At 42.5% G+C, this 16,376-nt stretch overlaps 9 non-coding genes across 9 annotated transcripts; 1 reads left to right on the top strand and 8 right to left on the bottom strand.

Moving 5' to 3' along the window:
* The first annotated feature begins 4,644 nt into the window (after nucleotides 1–4,644).
* On the top strand, nucleotides 4,645–4,715 carry trnag-gcc (transfer RNA glycine (anticodon GCC)). The gene has a single exon. It is a non-coding gene; the product is annotated as a tRNA-Gly (tRNA).
* Nucleotides 4,716–10,543: 5,828 nt separating this feature from the next.
* On the bottom strand, nucleotides 10,544–10,615 carry trnad-guc (transfer RNA aspartic acid (anticodon GUC)). The gene has a single exon. It is a non-coding gene; the product is annotated as a tRNA-Asp (tRNA).
* A 487-nt stretch (nucleotides 10,616–11,102) lies between these two features.
* trnan-auu (transfer RNA asparagine (anticodon AUU)) lies at nucleotides 11,103–11,176 on the bottom strand. Its single transcript has one exon. It is a non-coding gene; the product is annotated as a tRNA-Asn (tRNA).
* Nucleotides 11,177–11,673: 497 nt separating this feature from the next.
* trnat-ugu (transfer RNA threonine (anticodon UGU)) lies at nucleotides 11,674–11,747 on the bottom strand. Its single transcript has one exon. It is a non-coding gene; the product is annotated as a tRNA-Thr (tRNA).
* A 701-nt stretch (nucleotides 11,748–12,448) lies between these two features.
* On the bottom strand, nucleotides 12,449–12,530 carry trnal-cag (transfer RNA leucine (anticodon CAG)). Its single transcript has one exon. It is a non-coding gene; the product is annotated as a tRNA-Leu (tRNA).
* A 1,157-nt stretch (nucleotides 12,531–13,687) lies between these two features.
* Nucleotides 13,688–13,759, bottom strand: trnag-ucc (transfer RNA glycine (anticodon UCC)). The gene has a single exon. It is a non-coding gene; the product is annotated as a tRNA-Gly (tRNA).
* A 316-nt stretch (nucleotides 13,760–14,075) lies between these two features.
* On the bottom strand, nucleotides 14,076–14,147 carry trnap-agg (transfer RNA proline (anticodon AGG)). Its single transcript has one exon. It is a non-coding gene; the product is annotated as a tRNA-Pro (tRNA).
* Nucleotides 14,148–14,855: 708 nt separating this feature from the next.
* On the bottom strand, nucleotides 14,856–14,929 carry trnan-guu (transfer RNA asparagine (anticodon GUU)). Its single transcript has one exon. It is a non-coding gene; the product is annotated as a tRNA-Asn (tRNA).
* Nucleotides 14,930–15,639: 710 nt separating this feature from the next.
* Nucleotides 15,640–15,711, bottom strand: trnaq-uug (transfer RNA glutamine (anticodon UUG)). The gene has a single exon. It is a non-coding gene; the product is annotated as a tRNA-Gln (tRNA).
* Nucleotides 15,712–16,376: the final 665 nt, after the last annotated feature.

A 16,376-nucleotide genomic window follows, 5' to 3' on the forward strand; every position in this document is an offset into this window, starting at 1 on the left:
TACATAAAAAAGTAATCTATTCTGGAGTGTACATCGTGGCGTGCAGAATAAAAAGTGTATTGTCTATCTTGCTTATGGAAATCTCGCCATATATCTATCAAACCTAAATCCTGTAATCTTTTCTTTACCCATTTTTCTAAGTTATTTATTTTCCTTTTTTGGTTAGTTGTATCTAGTTTGGGGTTAATTATCATGTTTAAGTCCCCCGCACAAATAAGAACACCAAGAGTTTCACAGGAAATTAGATCAAAGATTTTCTTGAAAAGAACCTTATTGCTTCCAGGAGGGGCATATATGTTAAGTAGGGTCACCTCTTTGTGATCCAATTTACCCTTGACCAATATAAATCTTCCCTCCTTGTCCTTAATCTCTGATATAAATTCAAAGTTAACCGAGTTTGAGATCAAAATTGCAACCCCACGTTTGCGACCTCTTTTATAAGAGGAGTAAAATGTATTTCTGAATCCCATCTTTTTTAGCTTTTCATGTTCAGACGACTGTAAGTGTGTTTCTTGCCAGAATACGATTTGTGATTTCTCCTTCTTAGCCTTAGCTATCATCTTTGCCCTCTTAGTAGGGCTACTGAGACCATTTACATTGAGTGTGACAACATGAAATTCTCTTTCACCCATAATCTGCAATTGTAAAGCATCTCAGTTCCTGTGGTGATACCCTCTTAGACCTCAAAACATAATAACAATATAGCACGACGGAACAGTATAAACAAACATAACTATAATACAAATAAAATGAGTGAGCTTCCAACTTGGAGGTTCAGGCTAATCCGACCTCTGGGGTGGGGATATGTTCCAGCCACTAGGTGGGGCCCCTGACTAGTTACAACTAGTAGTTCACTGGTGGCTTACTCTGTATATGCCGGTATTTTATCAGACTAAGTTTATAACATTAGGGTCCGTTGCTATTACGTCCCGAGAATCAGAACTTAGTGAAGTAAATTCCAGCTGCAAGTGAGCAGCGCAAACGCTGTGATTCAAAGCTTACAAGTCTCCACAGGACCGAGCCTGTATATTACCAACCTGATCAGTCATTTATTTTAAGGCTTTAACTTGGTTTGCAGACAGAGAACAAAAACCAAAGACCGATGTGGGCCAAAGAGGGGATAAAGCAACCAGACTCTCTCTCTCTCAGTCGCCGGCGGGTGTAGTTTCCTCCTCTCCTGTGCGCCGCTGAAATCCCCTCAGTTTCTCGCGTACGCTTCGTTGGAATTTTGCCGGGTCTCTATGGCGGGGGCCTTTGACATTCTCCCACAGTGGCTGAAGGTTGTCCAGCGTCCTCTTAGTCGGGCGGGTGGGGGGCACTGCAACACCCCTGGCACGTAGATCGTCTGCTGCTTGCTCAGCGCTGTGATATGTGACAGGTCCATCTTTGAGGAATACGCGCATCCTTGTTAACGGAGTTTGAAACCGGATGCCCTTTTCTTTAAGTGTCTTCTTTATTATCGTGTATTCCTTTCGTTTTGACAACACTTCAGTTGCGTAGTCGTGGTCAAAGGACAGCCTTTTGCCCTCAAAAGTGATAGGCTTCTTCCAGGCGGCCCGAATAACTTTTTCCTTCGTTGTGAATTTAAGGAATTTTATGACAATGGATCTTGGAGTCGCGTTGTCCGGGGGCCTCGTGCCCAGGGCTCTGTGTGCCCGCTCGATGCCCAGATTCGTGTCGGGGGGGATGTCCTCACCCAGTTCAGTCTTGATAAGTTTCTCCACAAAGTCAGCCACGGAGGTGCCCTCTGCTGTTTCTCTTACGCCGTACAGCCTGATGTTATTCCTGCGCGAGTGCCCTTCTAACTCCGTAACTTTAGCTTGTAGAGCGTGTTGTGTTTTCAGAAGGGAATTCACTGCATCTTTCGCGTCCGTACTCCATGTCTCCATATCCCCGATGCGTTGCTCGGCTTCCTCGAGTCTTTCGTTTGTGAGGGCGATTTTCCCTGTTGCCTCCTCCATTTCTTGATGTACGTCAGCTCTCAGTTCGTTCAGCTGTTTCTTAATATCTGCCTGGAAGCTAGTTTGAAAGTCAGTTAGTCGGTTTGCAATATCAGTTTTGATTTCCGTCATCAGTTCTCTTATGGTGGTCAATATTGCGGACTCTTCTCCTGACATTGGCTTCGTAGCTGATGCTTCCTCGCCGCCATCTTCTACGGTGTTTACGCTTTCAATGGTGTCGTCCTCTCGTTCAAAATCGTCCTTCTTAGCTCTTCTTTGTGACTTACCACGGCCCTTTTCCTTCCCCCCTTCCATCTTCAGATATATTTAGGTCGATTTTAGTATCAAAAACTTTTGAATTGGGGGGGGTTTAGCTAACCGGCAGAGAGCAATTTTTTACACGACCATCCTCGAGCTCGCGCCACCGGAAGTCCAGTCAGCAGACTTGAGGTCTGTGAGTTTCCAGCTCAGTGTGTTCACTCCAACACGTTAACATGAGCTGAGAGGAAGCAGCTGCTGCACATCTGGACTGAACAGGACTGAAGTCCCTGCAGGTCTTTATGCTGGATCTGCATCACTGACTGACAGCTGATGGACAGAGTCAGGAAACACTGATGTATCTGCTCTCTTCTTCTCTTCATAGCTGCTGGTGGTGAAGAGGAAGGTGTGTTGATGGAGGATCAGCTGCTTCCTGATGATCCAGATGTTGCAGCAGCAGCTTGTCCAGACTCTGGACCGTGTTCCTGGGAGGTGGAGAGGAGAGCTTCATCCAGCAGAGACTGACAGAGGAATCAGAACTGGTCTGAGAACAGAGTCCAGTCCACCATGATCCCAGAGACTCCTCAAGTCCTCCTCTCCTCTCAGCCAGCTCCTCCAAACTCCACCTGGGGTTTAGGTTCAGCTTCTTCTGGACCCTTTGGGCTGCTTTGGGGACATTTCTAGAAGCATTTTCTTTGTTGGTATTAAACATTTTCTTGTGAAACATGTTACTGTCAGTGCTAAAATGCTAAAAGAGCATTACTCAGAGGACACTGCAGCAGTTTACCTTCTGAAAGGACAATTTTTATTTTGTGTACTAAATGACCTTTGTAAGACAAAAATAATGTCTTGTTTAATCTGAGTGTCTCTGAGTGGGTGGTGATGTGGCCCAGGTGGGGGATTTTGTCTTGTTTATTTTTATATTTTTATGTGTAAGGCACTTTGTGCAACATTGTTATTCGTTTGAAAAGTGCTGTATAAATAAAGGTCAGATGATTGATTGATTTAATACAGTCCAATGATTTTTCTGGCAGTCGTGCAGGAGACTCTCAGCTCAGCTGAACTCAGACACTTCTGACTGTTGCCTTCCAACTTTAGTGCTCCGTGTCACAGACTGATCCATTTTCTGACGTTATAGTCCACACCAGGCTGCAGCCTCTCTGTGTGACACTTTGTTCATCATTATTTTCACACTTTAGTTCCTGCTTCTTTTCATTTAGGCTCCATGTAGGCTGTTCATGATGACTTTGTTTGTGTGTGGCTGTTTTCTTCTGAATGTGGGATCTCTGTCTGAATGAAAGTTTCACAATCACTGCCTCAGACTGCATTCAGAAGGAATTGTTGAAGTCATAGAAGCTGAAGAGTTGATGATCAGAGGCTGACAGCTAAAGGAAGCTAGAATGCACACTGCTCTCTGACAGAGTCGGCCTCCCTCCACATTTAGGAGGCTTTTTCACTTCTTACAACAGCTGACAAAGGGCTCATCTGGGATTTGAACCCCGGACCTGTCACACCCTGAGCCAGAATCATCCTGATCGTTCCTGGAATGGTTTGGTTAGTCAGAGTGTGTCTGTGTGTGTTCTTGTCTCTCTGAGTGGTTGGAAATGAAAATGGAGCTCGGTAGAAGCAGATGACTCTGAGGATGAATGAATGTTTCACTGACAACATCAACAACTGTTTACTCACCTCACAACGAGGCTGTGTGACGTCACTGGAGATCAAAGGCATTTCCTGTCCTTCATCGCTCTCCCACGCGACACCAACTCAAATGTCACACTCGCATAAGATTCAGCCGGAACGGCGCATGCGCACGAAGACGCCCACGCTTGTCTCAAGAGCAAACAAAGTGAAACACAAATCAGCTGTTATTAGACAAATAAGTGGCGTTAAATTGAACTAAAACTAAATCTATTGGTTTGTTCCTCCTTCTACTGATTAAAATGCTTATTTTCCTGCTTTTGCTCATTTTTGGAATCACAGACTGAGCGAAGTTGCGCACCTCGTCCACTGTGTGTGTGTGTGTGTGTGTGTGTGTGCTCTCTCTGCTGGTCTGAGTTCATTTAAATACATTGTTGGATCTGTCTGTCTGTATCATGTCAGAAACTCTGAAACACTCTGAACTTCTTTAAAATATGGTGGATTTACTGATATGAAAGAGTCCAGCAGTCCATGATGGATTATTATAGAAAGATATCAGCTTTAATGTAAATACATTGTTGTATATTAATACTGAAATTACAATAAAACTTAAGATGTTGCCAAATAAATTATACAAGTTGTGAGATGACGTCATGAATCCTGATTGAGGAGTGACACCTGTGTGAGGAAAAACAGAAAAAAGAAGACTCTCCCTGATCGGGTTAGTTGCCACGTTATAAAATGCAGGAAGTGTTGAAGGCTGCTGATGACTGGAGATTCATGACGTCATGGTGAAAGTCGTTAATAAGCATTGGTGGTTCAGTGGTAGAATTCTCGCCTGCCACGCGGGAGGCCCGGGTTCGATTCCCGGCCAATGCACAGTAACTTTTTGCCAACATCCAGATGTTAGAAACACAGTGCTGCTTGGAAAATACCCAGATAGACTTCAACACACTGTGACTTTGTGAAACAACCAGTGGAGCCCCCTGGTGGTCAGTAGAAGTGCAGCCCCTCTGAGCTGGTGGCAGACCAAGGCTTCAGTCTGCACACATCTTCCACATGTGATGGCACACACACTGTGTATTGTGGCAACATCCGTCCCCTCAGAGAGAATCTGCTCTTTAACCCTCCTGTCGTTTTCACCCCCCGCCCCTTACTTTAGTGTTCCTGCTCTGTTTGATACGGTGGCCGGTAAGTGCAAAACTAAATTACAAAGTGCCAAACACTTTTACATGTCGGGAAACATTTTTACATTTTATTCAACAAAATTACATAAGAAAAAGACTTTTACCACGGAAAAAACAAACATTACATTTTAGAAAACAAATTTACAAGTTGCGAAACAAATTTCCAAACGACAGAATCTTCCGGAAGGGGAATGTACCAAATGCCGGAAGTGATCCAGAAGAAGATTGACTGTGAGCTCAAAAAGTTTGTGTCGGTTTGTGTGGCGGGAAAACTTTGCTGAGTGTAAGTTTATGGCAGCATGGAGTAAATGATGTTTTGGCCGTTTTGTGGAATCAACTTGAGCCAATTTACGCGGTTGTGTTTTCCGTGCGGACGATCTGTAGAATGTTTAACGTTGATGAACGGACCAGACGGAAGGAGCACGCGCACAGCAGACATCTAATAAACAGCCGGAAAATGCTAAACAAGCTAAATGTAGCATCGCGCTAACTAGCTGAAGCTGCTGTCAGACATGCAGTGAATTAAAGTGCACCGTTTCATGGAGGACAGAAAGTCAAAATCAAAAGAACTGTGGGCAGGAAAAGGAAACAGGTCCAGGTACGTGTGTGGATATATCTGTAAAATATGGAAGTACATATATATGTGTGTGTGTGTGAAATGAATGATATCTTTTTGTTATTTTAGCAGATAAACATGGATTGATGGCGCCACATGGAGCTGATTTAAAAGCTCAGAGAGGGAAAACACTCCCATTATATACAGATCCGGAGGTAGCAGCACCTGATCTACTGAAGCATGATGTGAAGTTTACACGGTGCAAACATCAGCCTGCGGACTCTTAAAAGGATGATTCCTCTCCAAACGCCATCAGGTTGGAACTTCGTGGACTGGACAACTGTTTGGCTATCGGACGATGTGGCAGGTACTCAGACAAAAGTCCAATCTTCGAGTGAAGAGAGATGATGTGATGAATGAGAGAGCACGCAGAAGGTTTCTAAGAAGAAGCTGCTCCTCAATGGGAGCGAACTGTATGTGGCATGCAGATGGTTCTGATAAACTGGCTCTCTCAGGACGCATGGATGGATTTTTTCACCTAAAGTGCTGTGGCTCCAATGTGGACCGACAAATAACAAGAAGCCAACAGTGATCGCTGAGAATCTCCTCTCATGAGACTGAGGACTGATTGTGGCACGGAGAATGGCATTATGGCTGCCATTCAGTCTCCCCTACGCCTCCATCATGATGACTGCTGCTCTGGGCCGTCCAGCCACATGTATGGCTCATCCACGAATAAGCAGCGTGTTGAATCCTGGTGGGCCATATTTAGAAGGGGAAGGTAAGTGGCCTTCATGAAGTCATTTTATTATGACGAACCTTTCATTTGATTTTTATCTTTATGTTCTATCGCAGATGAACTCCTCTAAACATGTATAATAACTGAGGCTGGGACTTTAACGAGTTCATTTCAATTCATTCATTACAAAACCTTTAATGAATTAGATTTTTTTTAATGGAGTCCCACTTCTACTAATAACATATATTTACTTCCGATTCTATCCATTTCTACAGGTCTCAGTTCTGGATGGAGTTGTTTGCTGGATACTTCAACGGGAGCCATGAGCATCAGTGCCTTCTGAGATGTTGCTATGGTGATGTTGGATGAGTGTGTGAGACTGTGGAACAGTCACAGGATTCACACTTCCAGAACAGCGTCATGTCCAATGAACTGTACTGCTGACCACACAGGTAATGTTGGTGATTAGATTGATATTTCCATGTTTGTTTTATTATTATTATTTTATTGGTTAAATGTAAATAAATAATATAAATGCTATTTATTCTATCTAACACAGATTTGACTCCACAGACTGGATTTGAGATTGAACCAGCTGATTTGGATGCTGTTCCAGAGGCGAGCCTGTCAATAGCTCCATTTGGGGGACTCAAACATGCAGCAGGACTTTGACTTTGTTATGGAGCACAAACAACTACAGAAGCCAGAGAACTGGGAGTCTGCAACAGAACTGTACATGAAGCTGAAAGAAACTGCTCAGCTGTGAGTCAGTGAGAAAGGGAGTTTTCCCTTCCTGCATTATCAAGTGTTTCCTCATTGGGGTTTCTGTCCTATTTCTATTTATTTATTTATTTATTTTTTAATTAATTTTTTTAATATACATGTCAAGAGCCATGAGAGGACTGTGCTGTGATTTGGTATTAGACAAGTAACACATAATTGAATCAAATATTGCCATGACTGAAAAACATGCAATTTTTCTGTTTTAAAATAGTTTGAAAAAACTCATAACCAATCTATCACAGATGCAAACAGAAGGAAATATTTGTAATTTTTTTATTGTTTGTCAACATAAAATTTGCATTCCCATTGTTTCATTTCTTCAGATGAACAGGTACCAGAATCATTTGGAAACATCACAAGGAAAAGTGAATGACAAACTATGAAATCTGATTTGGAGTGGTGGACAAAGACCACTCAAAGACACAGTCCGCCCAGTCGCCCAAAGTTTGACTTTCTTTAAGTCTCCTGTTACTTCCTGATGGACTGAGGTCAGGTTTGAAGAGTCTCAAGTTCCAGACCAGTGAGTGGCTTTTCAGAGTGGCACAGGACAGGGGCCAGCAAAGTAGGCTGTTGCTGCAGTGCAGTCAGAAACTGAAGAGCTGAAAGACCATCTTTGAATCTAAAAAGTCACCACAAACATTGTTTCACATTTAAAATGACCTAAAGAAACTTCAATGTTTTCTAAAATGACTATCCACCCAAACATATAGAAATGAGTAAAAATGGTTGTGTGTTGAACATTACTGATTTAAATAAGAACTCTGCGTCTTGCTTTGCACTTGGCAGGGTAAATGTTTTTGAAAAATAGTTCAATCAACAAAGCGTATGTCATGTGACATATAAAGTTAATGATCATTAACCATTAGTATTGTTTACATCTAACCCTGTTCATACCATTTGCATTGTACACCAAGAACTGATGTCCTTCTGGTCCATCAGAAATGGGCCGGTCTTTCAGATGTTTCGTCAGTAGAGTTAAAAACTCTCGTCTCGGCCCACCTGTGTCAATTCCTTCTTCCTAAACAGCAGCATCATCTGTGAATTTTTACCAGCATGTCACAGATTTCAGAATATGTTGAACATCTTACAAATGCAAATATCTTTCCCATGTAATCAATAAATTAAAATTAATTAAGTGAGTCGCTGTTGTTTTTTTACTTACCCGTAGCAAGTACTCCTGACTGGATTTGTTTCAGGTGGATCCAGATCCTCAGTGTCAGATATTACTGTCTGAAAAACAAATGAAAATGTCTGAAACGACACACTGAAAGCAAAGAACATCAGGCTGCCATAATCTGCCTTAATACCTGTCCAGGCTGAGCTGTGGATGAATCTCTGAAACATGATAAAATTGATAAACTGATGAACTTTATGATACAGAGTATAACAGAGCTTTGAGTAACATTTAGTGGTAGAGAGGAACCATAAGATTTATAAATAAGATGATTTTGTTGTAAATTACATCACACGTATGATATTTTCTACCACATGTTCATCACAATCACATCAACAACTTAAAGACAAATGACTTCTTTTGTAAAAACTAATACCTACCCTTTATCTTCAGGTTTGTGTGGGAGAACTGTGTTTTTTTGGTTCAAAAACCTGAGAAGAAAAGCACACAATTGTCAGCAACTTTAAACAGCTTCCATTATTGTTCCCTCACCACATACAGTATATATCAATGGTGAAAGGTTATCAGGGTGTCTGATTGGAATAGTAAATGCCAAATAATCAAGACTTGGTTCTTAGACTTAATGCTTGAAACCAAATGCATATCCTATCAAAAAAAAAAAAAAAAACATAATTAAAGTACAAAATGTAAAAATGAGCGTACCACAGTTTCAGCTGCATTGAATTCAGCTGTGCTCCTCGATGTGATGACAATTTCAGAATCAGAGTCTGATGTATCAACCTCTGTAGTAAAAACAAACAACACATTATTAATTATGCTACATCAGAGTAAATAAATATGTAAAAATATTGAATGAAGAGATCCACAAACCTCCTCTAAAGTGTGTTTCTAGGCAAATGAAAAAAGTGCCTTTCCTATTTCCTTTTTATATTCTGCCAGTTTGAATGGGCTTTCTGACCCAGGCACATGGAGCACCTCTGAACAGTCTGGATACAAAAGAAGGTCTGCTCCTTCATCCATCTTCTTGTTAAATGTTCTCATTTCTTGGACAGCTTGCTTCAGTAGATCAGGTGCTGCTACCTCCGGATCTGTATATAATGGGAGTGTTTTCCCTCTCTGAGCTTTTAAATCAGCTCCATGTGGCGCCATCAATCCATGTTTATCTGCTAAAATAACAAAAAGATATCATTCATTTCACACACACACATATTTACTTCCATATTTTACAGATATATCCACACACGTACCTGGACCTGTTTCCTTTCGGCCCACAGTTCTTTTGACTTTGACTTTCTGTCCTCCATGAATTGTTTATATGATGTTCATGGTTGTTCTGCTGGAATGAACGGAGTTCCGTATCAAAACAGAAAGTTAGCAGCAGCTAAAACAATCAGCAACAATTGTGCATTTAGCATAACTCTCAGCCTAAAATAAAATAAATAAAAACTAGCAACGCATACTAACTAAACGCGTCGCTATTCCGTGAAGACAACGATTGGCTGCTAAATGAAACGGTGCACTTTAATTCACTGCATGTCTGACAGCGGCTTCAGCTAGTTAGCGCGATGCTACACTTAGCTTGTTTAGCATTTTCCGGCTGTTTATTATATGTCTCCTGTGCGCGTGCTCCTTCCGTCTGGTCCGTTCATCAACGTTAAACATTCTACAGATCGTCCGCACGGAAAACACAACCGCGTAAATTGGCTCAAGTTGTTTCCACAAAACGGCCAAAACATCATTTACTCCATGCTGCCATAAACTTTCACTCCGCAAAGTTTTCCCGCCACACAAACCGATACAAACTTTTTGAGCTCACAGTCAATCTTCTTCTGGATCACTTCCGGTATTTGGTACATTCCCCTTCCGGAAGATTCTGTCGTTTGGAAATTTTGTTTCGGGATTTGTACAAGTGTTCTGCCACTTGTAAATTAGTCTTTTATATATATATAAATTAATGTTGTCTGTGGTAAAAGTTTTTTTCTGATGTAATTTTATTTAATAAAATGTAAAAATGTTTCTCAACTTGTAAACTTGTTCCCCCTTTGTAATTTTGTTTTGCACTTACCGGCCACCGTAGTTTAGAGTTGGGGTGCACGCGCTTAACTACTCCGAGTTGATCTAACTAACTCAGATCTGCTGTTCTGTCTTTACATGAGACAGGCAGGAAGTTGGACTTTCTAAAGCAAAGAGAATCCGGTTGATTTTCAAAATAAAACTGCTGTCTGCTAGCGAGACGCCGCTGAGCAGAGAGAGTTAACTTCTGTCACTGAGCTATTAAAGAAAATTATAGAAAAAAATGCACGTGTTCTCCCCGTCGGGGAATCGAACCCCGGTCTTCCGCGTGACAGGCGGAGATACTGTCCACTATACTAACGAGGAACTGGACAGAGAAACATCACGTGGTGTAACTTCACTTCCTCCGTGGAAAAACAAAGAGAGAATAAAGTTATTTCCTACCAGTTTCTATCCAGAATCATCATCAGCACAGCTTCTATCAGGAACATCTGTTTGTTGCTGACAACATCTGGATTACAGATGACACATCAGACTGATATTATCTGTGTCATGGTGTTCAGAGATTTCAGCAGCTCACATCCAACACAGAGACTCTGAGCAGGCCCACCTGGTCTTAGACCCAGACCCAGACCCAGACCTAAATCCAAACCCAGGAGACAGAGGTTGAGTGAGTCAGTGAGGAAGAAGCTGCTCGTTCTCCTTCAACAGTTTGATCTGAGGAAAAGTCACTTCCTCTTTTCAGGAATCAACTTCTACCATCTGTCCACTAGATGGAGATAACTGAGCATCAACTTAAAAACCCTCCGTTCTTCCATGTGTGAACTATAATACCAGTGAATTAAACAAAGATCGTCCCTGGGTGGGCTCGAACCACCATCCTTTCGGTCAATAGCCGAACGCGCTGACCGATTGCGCCACAGAGACATGATGACCAGTTCCTGTTACAGCCTGCTGTTCCAGCTATAATTATCCTAAATGTTGCTAGTCCATCACCTTAACCACTCGGCCACAACACCCACACACAGGAAAGTTCCCGTGACTCAACATTTTCCAGCCTGGATAGTTTCCTCCTCAACTGTTACCAAACTGTTACCTTAACAGGTGAAGGTTGATTCTGATGGAATGAACTGTTTCTACACAAGCTGCATGAATGTGACACAGAGCTCATGTTTAAAGTTTTTTTCTTCAGTACTCTTATTGTGTATGGAGCTCTGACTGTTGACATAAGTGCAGGTGACCTAAATTCAGCAGTATCATCAATGTCCTCATCTCATCCAAAAGGCTTCATCAGACAGATCAGTGTTGAATGAGCTCAGAAGCTATCTGGTTCGCTAATGCTGCCAGACCATGCAGGTCAGTGGTAGAATGTGCACTTCCCATGTATAAGTGTTTCCGATCTACTACATCTTACATTATGAACAAGGCACTGCTGGGATTTGAACCCAGGATCTCCTGTTTACAAGACAGGTGCTTTGACCAGCTAAGCCACAGCACCACTCTGAAGTACATGTATATACAGAGGATCTGGTGATGGAAGTGTAATGTGTATACTGCAGTTGAAGTTGATGGTAAAGTGGTTTGTTTTAATGTTGGACTCTGCATCTACCTGAACCTGTTTGACTGCAGATGTGCATTTTCATTTGGACCCCAGGAAGAGTAGCTGCTGCCTCAGTGACAGCTAACGGGGATCCTAACAAGTGATAAACAATAAACAGACGTTTCCAACCGTCATCAAAATTTATTCTTTAATTAAATGTTCCAGAGCTCAGGCTGTTGGTACACAAACAAAGAAAGGCATACTTGTGGATTCACAAGATTATATCAGGATCTGACCTTTTCCTGTTCCATCAGTAACCATCAAAGGAGATGCTGATTCTGTGTGGCGATTTTTTGGAGGATGTTTTGAGTTTCTAGCAGCCCGGCTAGCTCAGTCGGTAGAGCTTCCAGCACAGGTTCCAACTCTTTTTCCCAGAGTTCATTGAGGGAATTATACTGGAGATGACAAACCTGCAGGGAGAGCGTGTGTTTGGGGACATCTGGACATCTCCAAACCTACCTGGGTCTGAAAAGGCTGACTGTGATGTTTCTCATTTCAGCCCAGCTGGTGTTGGTATCATCTGTCACTGCAACTTTTGTTCACAGGGAGATGAAAAGTGCCTGACTTAGTGGATTGGTTTTCATTGACAAGAAACAAACTGGCAGTGGTGGGATTCGAACCCACGCCTCCGAAGAGACTGGAGCCTGAATCCAGCGCCTTGGACCGCTCGGCCACACTACCACTGGGTGGATGTCTAAATTCATGCTGGATGTTCACCACCCACTTCTACAAAGTCCAACAATGAAGGTTTCAAATCCAGTTCAGTCCAAATAGTTCCAGTTTTGTTGTTGCTTCTGTCTGCAGAACTCAAAGGTATCTGGCAGGACTCATTATTTGCACACAGCACAGTCAGGACATTAATGTGACAGTTCATTATATGCTAAAGAAACCTTGTTCAGACTCATGATGGTCAGCCACGTATGTTGGGGGTATTTTCAGATCCAAAATACATCCCTGTACATCAGAGTGGTGCTGTGGTTTAGTTGGTCAAAGCGCCTGTCTAGTAAACAGGAGGTCCTGGGTTCAGTGTCTCATTGATAAAGGTTGTTGAGTTAAATTCATATAAGTTTCATTAAAAGGACACAGCACTCTCTCTGACCAGTCACTTAACTGCACAGTCTTCATGTCTCCAAGCAGCTCCTTGTTGCTCAAAGTCAGATGTTGTAGAAAGAAAGGACTTTTGGGTTTTCATCAGCTGTAGGTTACAACGATCAATATTATAGATATGACAGACAGAGTTCTCAATGTTTTCCTGTTAATCAGTGCTGCTGAAAATCTCATGTAGTGTGTATAAATAGCAGAGGAGGGCTTCGATCCATCGACCTCTGGATTATGGGCCCAGCACGCTTCCGCTGCGCCACTCTGCTCATTACATTCAGGTCGCAGATTCCTCTGGAGTTTTGTGTAATTTTTAACCACCACATCCACTTTCTCTCTCTTCCACCTGCAGTCTATCTAATAACCACCAGGGGGGCTCCACTGGTTGGAAAATGAAGTCAGAGTGTATTGAAGTCTATGGGGTTTCATACAGACAGAGAGGAGAGAGAGAAGAAATCAAATTTTGAGAGGTTGCATGTGGCCAGTATGGGGCTTGAACCCACAAACTTGGCGTTACTGAATATAACTGGCCAGTTACCAGGGTCATGGACAGGCCAACCACTGTCCATGACTTGTTCTTAGAATGTGTTAAACAATGTGTGTGAGTGTTGTTGTGGGTGTGTATCTACTGTAACAGAATGACTGTAGCTGAATAGATAGAACGGTTTCATCCTCCTCCTGGTCTGTAGACCAGTTGGGCACCATTGGACTACATATAAATTGTAGACACACAGTTAAACTGCAATGGCCGGGAATCGAACCCGGGTCAACTGCTTGGAAGGCAGCTATGCTCACCACTATACCACCATTGCATGCAAAATGGTGAGCATCCACTCCGAATGGACGCGAAATGGTACCTTTTGTTTGCGCTGCAAAAATTCTTATTTGTGCTGCTACGGTTTTATCGATGTTAGACATTTTAATTTCTGGTGATGAAGTCACTCAGCCCCCCATGTTCTCCGAATGGACCCAAAGTGCAGTTGTCACCAAATTTATCAAACAGTAATGTCAGATGTCAGTAATGTAAGATGTTCAATCTTAAATAATTACATAGCCTACCAGACAGCAAACCTCACACAGCTCCGTAGTGTAACAGTTAGCACCCTTATTGACTGAAAGGCAACAGACGGGCTCGTCCGGGATTTGAACCCAGGACCTCTCGCACCCTAAGCGAGAATCATACCCCTAGACCAACGAGCCATGTGGAATGCAGAGTTCATGACAAAAAAGTGGGAGTCTTTCATCCCTTTGATGTCATGATGGAACATTTGTGGCGTTTTTTTTTTTTTTTTTTTTCATTATTTACACACAGCAAATTCATGTGACAGTTAATGTGACAGTTTATTATATGCTAAAGAAACTTTGGTAAGAGTCATGATTGTCAGCCACATATGTTGGGGGTATTTTCAGATCCAAAATACATCCCTGTACATCAGAGTGGTGCTGCTACGGAGTGTTGCATCAGTGGCCACCATCCCTTCAAGTAACCCAAATGGAGAGTGTTAGACTGGAGATGTAAAGGCTCCTGGTTTTTGGCATCAGAGGTGGTCCCTGAGGGGGTTAAGTGGAGATGAAAGAAAAGCCACTTCTGTCAGAAGTGGGATTTGAACCCACGCCTCCAGGGGTCCATTCGGAGAACATGGGGGGCTGTGTGACTTCATCACCAGAAATTAAAATGTCTAACACCGATAAAACCGTAGCAGCACTCTCTCCAGGGGAGACTGCGACCTGAACGCAGCGCCTTAGACCGCTCGGCCATTCTGACGGCAGATGCTGAAAAATTAACCGCTTCGTGGTTGGGCAGTTATGTATTACAGGTTATACCATATTTAATGGTTCTGGTGAAACCAAAGTCGAGGAAAGACTACATCAACATGTAGTGGCTGTAATCAGCTTAAAAACAAAGATCGTCCCTGGGTGGGCTCGAACCACCATCCTTTCGGTTAACAGCCGAACGCGCTGACCGATTGCGCCACAGAGACACATCGACTTCTCCACGTTCCAGTCTGCTGTTCCAGCTAGAATTATCCTAAATGTTGATTGAGCCAACGACTGTCTGCTGTTCTGGAACTGGATACTCAGAGTTCAAATCCTGGACAAGCCCAGCTGTTGCCTTGCAGTCGTCAGGGGAGCTAACTATTATTACATGGAGCTGTGTGAGGTTGGCTGGTTGTGTTATTTGCAGTATCTTGTAAAGACAAGCAATAGTAACTTTGTGTCTCATGCTGTGCTGCAGAAAGGGGAAATTAGTGATTGACTGCTTTTCACAGGAGACAAACTTTGTTAAAGCAGCCTGTGTTTAAATCCCAGCAGTTCCTTGTGGGTGAAGTCAAATGTTGTTGAAATAAACTACTTTTGGGTTTTTATCAGCTGGAGGTCACAATGATCAATATTAAAAGAAATAAACACTTGAAATATGTCACTGTGTGTAATGATGCCATAAAATATATTATTTTTACTTTCTGAATGGAATAAAATGAAATAAATCAAATTATATTATTTCAGTGTAATCACATGCACCTGAAGTGTCTTTCTTTAGTCTGTCGTTTTTCCTGAACCACAGAGGCTCTGAGCTGCTGCAGCAGGTGAAAAGAGAAACTGTTTCATGAAGCCTCCTCTCTGCTCAGGGGTGGATCACTGTCTTGGGTGGAGTGGAGTTACTGTTATATGTAGTCACTAAATCAGAAGACAGAGGTTCCACCGAGACTTGAACTCGGATCACTGGACTCAAAGTCCAGAGTGCTAACCATTACACCATGGAACTACAGGACTGTTAGTTGATCTTTATCAAAGGCGCTGGCTCGAGGTTCCAGTGTCGAGGGATGTCATTGATGGAGCCAAACCGTGTCCACTTCCTATATGGTGAATGTGTGCTTCTGTGTTTTTTTTCTTTTGCAAGAAAATGTAAAATAAAATAAAACTTAAAAGTGAGCTGAAAGGAAAGGACCTGTTCTGTGTTAAGTGTTACTGATGACTTTTTGTGTGTGTGGGGGTGTTTGTTTTGAATTTCTGATCTTTGTTGTCCATAAAGAAAGGCATTAACAAAGCCCCACCTGTCATGTCTCTATTCCCCACCAGTGGGGTGGAGCCCACACTTTAAGAACGGCGGCCCTATAAGCATCCAACAGCATCACTGAGTCACTGAGCACAGTGACAACTGTACACATTACTGGAGAATGTGATAAATGACATTCAGCCAGTGTGTTAGAATAGCAGAGAAGGGTTTCCATCCATCAACTTCTGTATTATGGGCCCAAAACACTTCCGCTGCTCCACTCTGCTCATAGCAGGCTGTGCTGCAGTCTCTTCTGGATCTGTGGGTTCAAATCCTCTGTGCTGTGCTGTGACCCAGCTTCTTTGTCTGAGGGCCCTCTTAGAAAAGATCCTTACTGATGAATTTGTTTTGCTTTAAATCACATCTGTCCTCAT

The sequence above is a fragment of the Echeneis naucrates genome, chromosome 2, assembly GCF_900963305.1.
Source record: "Echeneis naucrates chromosome 2, fEcheNa1.1, whole genome shotgun sequence".
Taxonomy (NCBI): Eukaryota; Metazoa; Chordata; class Actinopteri; order Carangiformes; family Echeneidae; genus Echeneis; species Echeneis naucrates.